Consider the following 10331-nt stretch of genomic DNA (forward strand, 5'->3'; position numbering starts at 1 on the left):
GCTGTGCTTGCAGCCAGGGGCTGGAGCTGATTCAGCAGCTGGTTTCTGAAAGGGCAGGTGGGGAAGCTGTTGCAGCATGTGTCTGACTGCCAGTGTTCTCTGACCCAGGTGGCAGTGGAGCAGCCTGAGATGGGTCAGCAACAACACCCCGAGGGATCTACAGGGTGCATGGGGAAACCCTCTGTTCTCAGGAGCTTGATGATGGTGTGGTCGAGTGGCACAGCAACAAGGAAGGGACAGGTACAGCTGAAGTGCCAAAACTGAAGATATTTATTAAATAAATAAAAGGGTGCAAACAAGGGTGCAAAACAAAACATAAAGAGGCTGCTTCAGAAGACCCTGAAGTGGGGCCGACATGCATATATATAGTCTCTCATAGAATGTAGTCTCTCAGAATGTTCTAGAAGCCTTCTGGCCAATCATGCGCTGTTGATCTGGATGGCTACTCCCAATTGGTCCCAGAGTCCTTTGCAAGTCCTTTGCTCCTCACCATAAGCTGCCTGGATGCCATCAGTTGTGGCTTCTTCTTTCTTGAGGCCTGATGTTGGTTGTCTGGGGTGTGGCTGTGTGGCCAGTCCCATTCCATCTCCCATTCTGTTCTCAGGGTCAGTGGCTTCAGGCACATGGGGGGCAGAATGCAAAAACTGCGAAAAGAAGTCTGTTAAATATTGTTCAATCAAAACTAAAATTTAAATGATTGTTACCCTATTGAAACTAAAAATAAGATCTTAGCATCCTGACAATGTAACAAAACAACAACACAAAAATTGCATCACAAAATAAATCAATTAAATTTAAGAAAAATTCTAGAGTGGGGGTTGATTATTTTGATCTTAAAGTGTTGATGTAATGGTTTTAGGGTCTTCTTTGGCAGCTTTTAAATGAAAGCAAGACTTGAAATTGAAAGCTTACATCCCCTCTCTTCTCTGCTGGTCCCCGTGAAACCTCGCTCCCGAGTACCAAAGCCCACAGTGTTCTAGGGCCTCACATTGGTAGTCTCTCTGCACCATCCTCAATACCCCATGTTTGCTGGGAGGTTGACGCTCTGCTGTGCCCCACGCTGGGTGCCTGCATTCTCCACCACTTGTTGCGGCCCGTCTCCAGCTGCTCCGCCGCTAGCCAGGTCAGAGAGAGTCAGACGCGTGCCGCAACAGGAAGCAGGGCATGAAGACCTGTTCAGACCATCTACCAAATACAAAGGAGAATCTGAGGTGTTAGTTTGAACCTGCAAAGCACTAAATGATTTGGGACCAGTTCATTTTCTCCCCCAAATCACTGGTAAGATGAGCAGGGTCATGTGAACATTAGAGACAGGGCTCTGCTTGCAACCCAGGGCCTTCAGCACCCCCTTCTCAGCACACCATGGTCTCAGATCATCGATTTATGAGTCTTTTCCCCTAAAATGTAATTTTTGGGAGAAGTCCGTAATTCTAATCCCATCTACCAGAATTCCCCTTTAACCTCCATTCCTCCCCACCCCATTGCAGGAGGGAGAACAGATAGGACATCTGCTAAGAGAATTTTTATCAGTGGGTCATCTGGAGTTTTTATCTAAGATAGACAAGATAAAGATATTACTGCCTTGTCCACACACTAGGATGCCTAACACTGGCATGTCAGGCAAAATGGAGCAGTATGAGCATTAGAGAAAGAGCACCTGGATGGACATGAATTACATGACCTTCAACACTTAACATCTTCGCACTCAGCTTCCGGCTCTCTTGGAGATAACATGACTAGTATAGCCTATCACCAGGGTACGAGCTTTAACAGCCAATGCACATACACCAACTTCAAAGTTCTGCCTCGCATGAAATCAGGATCAGAGCAACTCCCAGTTTGTACCAAATGACATCATAAGCGGATGCTAGGTGCAGGCTGAACTGACATCTCACTTCTTGAAGGCACCAACTTCTCTGGAACTCAGCTTTTGTGGGAAGCAGGACTTCCTGTCCACAGGCAGGCAGGACCCCAACTGTCATTCTGCATGGCACTGCCTGTGGTGGCTGTGGGAAGACAGAGAATAGAAGAATAGAAGAGAGTAGTGACATCTCCTCATCCCAGAGCTACAGAAGGCTGAACAAGAAGGTTGGTAGATACCAGAAAGGCAGGAGAGCTCTCCTGTGCAGCCAAGAGCTTCCTCAGGCTTTGAAGATGAAGTGCTATGAAACTTGTTTTTCAAGCACCAGGAGAAGATCACAGATGGTTTTGCCATCACCTCAAAGCAGAGGTGTTACGCTCCTCAGTACTTCTCAGTACTTCTGAAGCAAGAGCACGGTGCTGGTGGGTCCTTCTCTGGAAGGCAGAAAAACCTGAGTGCACTGATAGCCCACCCTCCTGCCCCCCAGAGCCAGAGCTTCTTCAGGCACATTACTACCAAAGCCTGGTTGATCTGCAGCTCATCTTTCCAAGTATGAGATCCACCCCCTCCCCCATGCACAGGGCCAACCACCTGTACTTCCAGTCGATCCAACATGCAGGCTCTGCTCTCCTCCCACACCATTTTGAATCACAAGGAACCAAGCTGCCATCAGCAGAGTTGCTGCTGGTCGTGGGAGAAGAGACAGACACGATTCTTTTGCCAGACTCCATGTAATAGCAGTTTTAGTCCACCCACTCCTTCCCCAGAGGACTTCAACTGGAAGTCCTTCAGATGAGTTGAAATTGAGTCTGCTGGTTAAGCAGCTACAGCTCTTCCTACAAATTGATAAGCAGGAAAAATCGTTGTCCTGGAAGAGACGTCTGCTCACTTTGCCATGAATAGCCTCCTGCATGAAGCTTATTGCTTGCACTGTGGCAAGCTGGAGGAAGCAGCAGCACCGTCTGCTCCCTCTATTCCTGGCAGGAATATAGAAGACATATTTGGTCATGAGAGCTCAAAACAGTGAAACTCTAAGCAGCCTACCAGCACATCCCTTTCTTCATTACAGCAACTCAGAGCACTGGAAAATGTGTCCTGAGTAATTAGCACAGACATATTTTTTTTAAATACATTTTATTTCTTTAATTATAGGGATCCAAACCATCCAGTACCATCAAAGAGAACAGGCATTTATAACATGGGGTGTTGGCCAAGATCAGCCCCAAGACATTTGCACCCTATTCAGAGGACCCAAGAGCCAGAAGGGACCACCATCAGCAATCTGACTGCTCATCCATCACTGCCTCGCAGACTTCCAGGCTCAGTAACTTGGGTTTGGCTAATGTCTCTCTTCCAGTAAGGAGCCGAGTCATGATAACTGATTTTTAAGTGGAGTACCCTCCACCACCACACAGTTAAATTACGTCTTGTTTCTCACCCAAGTTTGTGTGACTACGTCTCCCATCCATCCTCTAGATGACTTTTGGGAGATTTGGCTGGGGGACTGGGCAGAACTGGGAATCTCTCTCTGACAGCAGGTAACTGATACTTCAGCAGCAATGTATGCTGACAGAGCCTACATTGTCTGCCTCTGCCAACACCACTGGTAGGAAAAAGCCAATTGTCACTTCAGCTTAAAGCTACTTCTCTGACTCCTCTTGGGAGTCAGCTCCACTGGGGACTTCAAACTTAAGGTAAAACATGGCTTAAGCAGACTGTTCCTGGGTTGTCTGACACCTGAGCCACATAAGAACTGCCCTCTTATGAAATACCACTCACTGGAGTTAGAAAGGGAAAAAGGAGACAGGGCATTTGCCCAACCAAGCTGCACAACAGGCCTTGCAAAATTAATCCTTGGAGGGGACATCTTAAGCCTCATCCTGTCAGCTTTCCAGGGGAAGCACCAAGGTGGCTTAGGAGTTTTCCTTCCACTGACTTCCAATGAAACTCAATCCATTTAAGGCAATCCATTTAAGGCAAATTTTCAACAGTGCCCACAATTTCTAAGGCTCTACTTGACAACATGTTGATAAATGTCCCCCTGTCGCCCTTAAGCAACAGTTGTCATCTGCAACTGCTCTCAGGACACCCAGTTCAGCAAAGATGACCCTTTTTCTTCTGAACCACAGAAGTATAGGAGGTGCAGAACACGTCTGCAGAAAACATCACCCTCCACTGTCCAGTTTCAGCTCTTTATGCTTTTTTTCCATTTATTTCTGTCCTCCCACACCTCCATAGTTTGAGGCTTTCATGTTATTTTCTTTAAACTACATTAGAACAGGAAAAAGATCTCTTTATAGCAACAACCTTTCTTTCTTGGGGGAAGTTGAAGGAAGAATGAAGGAGGAAAGGGGCTACCCAATTCTATCCACAGAACTGAAAAGCGTGCCCAAATTAAATCACTTCTCTTCATTATTCATAAAATTACTTGCATCTAGATCCAACGGACTCAAAAGCCATGCACAACACCAGGCTGATCAAAAGATAATTGAAATTTAGGACCAAGCACTTTAGCAATTAGACTCTACAGAGACAGGTGCTCCAAAGGTGCAAGGATGAGACCATTCCTCCCTCACAATTTCTGCTGCCACTTTACCCACACCTTCGGAACATCCATCACAAGGCACAGAAAGAATTGTAAGACCTCTAAGGTTTAAGCAAAAGGATTCTGTATATCCCTTACTATATAATTAAGGACTTTTACAAGGTGTGGTCAACACAGCTGCTGTCATTAGTAACTTAGCAAAAGCTCTTCCTGTATCCATCTCAATGGCTAGCTTGAGGATGTATTCCATGCCTGAAATTCTCACTATAGATGCACATGGAGTAGGCTTTTTGTAGCTTTAAAAAAAAAAACCAAAAAAAAAACCAAAAAAAAACCAAAAAAAAAAAAAAAAACAAAAAAAACCAAAAAAAACACACAAAAAACCCAACAACTATTGTCTCCCTGCCAAATGATGAAGCTGTCCAAGCATACTAGATCCATGTGGCACAGACCCACAGCCTATTGCTCTGCTGCAGCCATGCAGAGACAGGGAACTTGCAGTGCTCACATGAATAATGAAGATGTATAAAATCACCCTGTACACCCGGCGCAAAACTAGAAGACAGGGAGTCCTATGCAAGCTGTAAAAAGCTAAAACTAAGAAGGCAGGGGAAAAAAGTGGACAGAAAGAGATAAGCAAAATGGAATAATCCAACTTTTCTGTCCCCAGTTAATGCCACTTCTGTTGGAGCTGATCAGAGGGGCTCACAGGGGCACTCCCACAACCCTCCTGTTCCCCACACTCAGCTCTCTGCTTGGGGAGCTAAAATTCAAAGCAGTCATTGCAGGAGAGTGGTAGCTAGCCCAGAAAGGCTCCCTACCCTGTGAGAAGAGCTCACCACATCCCAGCCCATTTGCACTCAATCAAAGGCTCATTTCACAATCCTCACGGAAATCAGTGAATGAAGTAGGACAGAAAGCTAGGATATATCTCTTGTGTTGCTCAGGCCTGCAGTCCCTTGGGCATGACAGTGGCCTCTGAGTGAGGGGGCAATGTTCTGTTTTTAGCTTTGGGGAGTTAAGAGCAGTGGCAGCCTTAAATCACAATCTGAATACTTTCTGCGCCTGTTTACCAGTTTCCTGTTTTCTTGTTACCAAGATGATGATCTTACACTGAGGGTTATTGGAAAGCCAGAAAATCAAGGACTGCAATTCCATTTTCTTATCTCTCCCACAGAAAGTAATTCAGCCTTTGAAGTGCTGAAAGAGGCTGAGGGGTCATTACTTGCCTCTGGGGTGCTCCAAAGGGGCAGAGAAGGCAGCTCACCCAGAGGATAATGTGAAATCTAGCACAAGGAGCCAGGGCACACCAATTTGTTTTTCAATCTATTTTGTTGCAGTTCAGAGCATCAGCACAGACTAGTAACAGAGGAAAATAAGCAACACTTTGACTAAACTCAGCACTCCACAGTCTCTAAAGGTAGCAGAATATACCACTCAAACCCCACACATTTTGGCTGTCTGCACTGATGCTCTGAATAGAAATACAATAGATCAAAAAACAAACAGATCTGCTACAACTCTTAAAGGCAAGTTTTCTTCAAACCAAGAGCTGCCCCAAAAAGCAAGCAATATCATGCAGTGGAAAACCAGCACAAACCCAAAGAAACAGCCACAGTTTGCTCCAATCACTGCTCAGCCACGGATCACCATGCCCAAGAACACCAGAAGTGCTAATTATATTTTGCTGGTTCCCTTAACATCCTCAAAAAACAAAAGCTGGGCATCTGAACTGCTTTTTGTCAGGTAGGTTTACATCACAGATGATGGTGTGTTGCAATTGCTTAATGACTTACTAAGAAAAACACTACACTACTTTGACCAGTTTTTGTGACCCATTTTGCAACACCAGAAGTACAGGAGCCATTTGTTCCCCCAGCCAAGGGCAGACATGGCTCTACACACCCCTAAGGCACCTTGATGCAAAGGCCTTTAAAATTATACTTCTCAAGCATGGTTACCCCAAAATGGGTCTGATTCCCTCAGACTTCTTAGTAAGTACACAGAATTACTGGGAGCTGAGTCTATCAAGATACCTGGACTTGCACCACTGTCACCTCCTGCATCAGGCTATCAGAGAGTCCCAAAACTCCACTAAGAAAAAAGGACATTCAACAACTCTTCAAACATGAGTGCAGCTGCTCCAAAACAGCAGAGGAAGATGCAGCATTGTGAAAGCCAAGTAGGGTTCGCCCCACAAAGCCAACATGCCTCCTCCATCTCCTGGAAGAATTTTGTAACTGCTGAGCTGCTTTTTGAGGGGCAACAGGGACACTTTGGGCATCTTCTTTAAGTGGTATGTCCAGACAGTTACAATATACTGGAAAGAGAGGAAATAAGAGTGAGTAAGAAGGGCACGGAGGCTGGGAAAGGACCTCTCTGTTCTGGTCCATACTCCAACAGGTTGTTCCTGCACCACCGTCTTTGAACCAGAGTGTAAACCCAAATTCCCCCTCAAACACAAGACACCTGGCATATCTCAACCAGAACCCTGAAGAACCCTGCAGTCTTATGTTATGTCTGGCCCATAAATCAGGTGTGTCAGCCTTCCTGATCAGCACAGTAGAGGAAACTACCCCCAAGCCTCACCTCACTGCAGCTTCTCCCTCTGCAGGGAGGAGGTGGGTCCTGGTCAGGACCCACCACAGCAACTCTCTGTAACATATCTCACTGATCAGGGGACAGGGACAGCCCTGAGGCTCTCTTCTCCCTGCTCCCCTGCAGCAGCTCAATCGAGCTGGAGATCACAGAGGAAATCAAATGAGACTCCTCATTTTTTTGATGTAGTGAAAAAAATCTGTTCATCTGTCTCTTGATGGGTCAGTCTTGATGGATCATCTCAAAGAACAGATGTGATTAGTGGGCCAAAGCAAGGAGAGGAATCTGCTGTGACCAAAGCACAAGATAAACCCCTTCCATGCATACCTTTAAAAAACTTCCTGGAGGGTCACACCTGCCCAAGCAGGGGCACAACCCTAATGCACAAGTAATGTAACACCTTTGGAGGGTAATGGAACCCAGCAGAGAGGCTTTAGCTCACTGACAAAAAGAGACAAAATTTCAGAGGAAACTTCTTTTATGTGTAGGTTTCAAAGAAAGGCCCCTGCCATAAGGCAAAGATGGCAGGACATAGTGATTGTTTAAAATGAGAAAGACTGCGTTTTTTGGGCACTAGAGGAGCTCCTATAAGGCTGACTTCGATTTAACATGGGTGGGGTGTGGGGGTCCCCGCACCCGGCCAGGTTGAATACAGAGGCACCCTTCGGACCCCCTCAACCTCCTCATCCGCCCGACAGGCTTGGTAGGAGCTGGTCCCTCTCTGCGAGTTGAGGAGGCACCCACCCGTCCCGTCCCCCGGCTCTCCGGTACGAGGCGAAGCGCCACATCCCCTCCGCGCGTACCGAGGAGGGGCAACGAGGGGTGGCTGGAGCCGGGACAGCCAGGCGGCGTCGGGGGTGAGTCGAGCCGCCCCGACCCCCCGGTGCCGAGCGTGCCCGGCCGGCTCCGCCATGGTTTTACCTTTACTGGGCACGGCGCGGCGGGTGGCGGCGGCAGCGGGAACAATAAAGCTTCAACAACAGCCGTCCCTGCCCAGCCCGCTCCCCCCTCACGGTGCCGCCATCTTAGGGCCGCGGCAGCGCCTCCCGCCGCCTCCGCCCTGCTGTCTTCCAGTCGAATTTTATGTCCCCTGGCTGAATTTTCTCACCTTTTGTAAACGTAAAGGATGTAGTCAGATAACTTCTACAACAGAAGTTGCTTAATGAAGAAAATAACTCTGTGTTTCGAGCATTGCGCAAGGTCACGTCACCGAAATTAAATATGCATTAGGTAGGCGGAGAATATGTGTTAGATAGGCAGGTTCGTGTGAATGTTACTGCATAAAAGATACGGCCTTTTACCCGTTGGTGTACTTGATTTGTGGAAACCTCCGCCTTACACCATGTGCAGATTAAACGATGTCTCCTGAAGTAGACGTTGTGTCTGTGTTTTGGGAGCTCCTTAAACCGGTAACACCGGCGCCCCGTCCCCTGGCAGCCTTGAGGGACCCGCTGGCCATGGTGACTGCTGTCACACCCCCCACCTCCTGCCCGCACGACTCTGCCGCCCAAGGGGCTGCCCAAGGAGGCAGTGGAGTCACTGTTTCTGGAACTATTTAAGGAAACACTGGACACTGTGCTTATTGCCATGGTCTAGTTGACAAGGTGGTGTTAAGTCATAGGTTGGACTCAGTCTCTGAGGCATGTGATTCTGTAATAAAAGATCACCTTCCTGGGTTAGAGCCGGGGCTCGTTCCCTGAGGGAGGTGGTAGTGTTGGCCAGGCACAGGCTGTGGGCAAGCAGCCAGCAGTGAGGGGCTTTGAGGCTGAGGCGGCAGGAGACATGTCTACCTCAGGGTCACCTGCCCTTGGCCTGGGCCAAGGGAATGCTTGGGCACTGCTGGACCTTCCAGCCCACACTCTGGGATGCTGGCTGTAGAACATGGGGAAGGTGGACACAGGCCTGGCTGTTGGTCCTGATCTGCTGCTTTATTACCTGCTTGCCCAGTTTCCAGCCTTTGGCTCCCTCTGCATGCTGCAGGCACAGCTCCCTGTGCCTACCTTGCAGCATCTCACCATGGTGTGCTGGGGAGGACACCTGAGGCACCAGGGTCACCAGGGGCAGCAGGTCTAGAATTGGGGTGCTGAAGGGTGTGTGTCACAGGCAGGGACCCTGGGATGTGTGGCTGCCCCGAGGATATGCAAATAGCTAAGAAGCCCCCCGATGTTGAATGCCACCATGCTTGCCCATGTTTTGTGCATGTCAGCCGTGTGTCAGTCTGTGTGCACAGTCTGCAACAGGATGCAGGGTAGGATCAGGCTGTTCTCACAACCCATGTGCCGGCATCCTGCTCTTGGGGCAGGGATGACAAGACCCTGATCCGTATTTCTGTCATAGCAGGGGTGTTCCTTGTTCCTTCCCAAGACCCCAGTCTATATTTCTGCCATAGCAGGGGTGCTCCTTGTTCCTCCCCAAGACCCTGATCTGTATTTCTGCCATGGCAGAGGTACTCCTTGTTACTCCTTGAGACCCCTATCTGTATTTCTGCTGTTGCAGGAGAGCTCCTTGCTCCTCCCGGAGACCTCGCTGTGTTTCTGTTCTCTGTCCCTCTGTCGGTAACCTGACCCAGCCCGTGGCTCACAAAGGGCCTCCGGCGGCATTTTTTTCAGCAGCTCTGAGAGCTTCCAGATGGCCCCAGTGAGTGGGACTGGCCCTGCTACCAGCAGCCAGTGCAGCAAAGGCCACCGAGTGTCCCGGGTGGCCTCCCTAAGCCACAGCTGTATGGGGACCATGCCCTGGCCGGCTCAGAGAGACTCTTCTCCCCGTTCTAAAGTCGAGCAGGCATTCACTGCTCTCTGTATGGTTGCAGACCTGTGCTCGGCTCTAACAGAGCTCTGGGGAAGTTTTATCTGATTCGTGTCATTGGAGAAGCAGAAAGATTTTGGCTGAAATTTATATGAAAAATAAAAAAAAAACCCATGCTATCTCACCTGGCAGTATGTGGAGTAGCAAGGTAGTTTCCATTCACATTCCCAGGCCTGGAAGGGTGTTGTCTGCTCCATCTATTGATAGATTGCAGAGGAGAGCCAATGAACTGACTCATTTGCATAAATAAATGCTAATTGCGAGATAAGTGTGCAGAGGTGTGAAGAGTGATATCCTGGTCTGTGTGTGACCTGGTGACCAGCAGCAGGCAGGTAGTAGGGCCTAGGGCTGTGGGTCCTGGCAACTGCCAAGCCCTGTCCTCAGGGAAGAAGATGAAATTCTGAGACTGGCATATAGTCAAGCAGATCAGCTTGCAGACAAATGGGTATTAATTAGAAACCCACAATTTCATGATGAGACCGATTCTGCTCTGGGGCCTCTATACTCTTCCAGGGAAATGCC

At 48.4% G+C, this 10331-nt stretch overlaps 1 long non-coding RNA gene across 3 annotated transcripts; it reads right to left on the reverse strand.

Annotated features, from left to right (window-relative positions):
• Window positions 1-252: 252 nt before the first annotated feature.
• On the reverse strand, window positions 253-8203 carry LOC121365802. 3 transcript variants are annotated; one of them, XR_005957075.1, is made up of 4 exons: window positions 8113-8203; window positions 2101-2295; window positions 913-2006; window positions 253-644 (listed from the first exon to the last, which is right to left on the reverse strand). It is a non-coding gene; the product is annotated as an uncharacterized LOC121365802 (long non-coding RNA). The 3 variants fall into 3 exon arrangements; XR_005957076.1 differs by lacking the exon at window positions 2101-2295; XR_005957074.1 differs by having other exon boundaries at window positions 913-2295.
• Between the last annotated feature and the right edge of the window lie 2128 nt (window positions 8204-10331).

This window comes from Pyrgilauda ruficollis, unplaced genomic scaffold (assembly GCF_017590135.1).
Source record: "Pyrgilauda ruficollis isolate IOZ18807 unplaced genomic scaffold, ASM1759013v1 scaffold121, whole genome shotgun sequence".
In the NCBI taxonomy this organism is placed as follows: domain Eukaryota; kingdom Metazoa; phylum Chordata; class Aves; order Passeriformes; family Passeridae; genus Pyrgilauda; species Pyrgilauda ruficollis.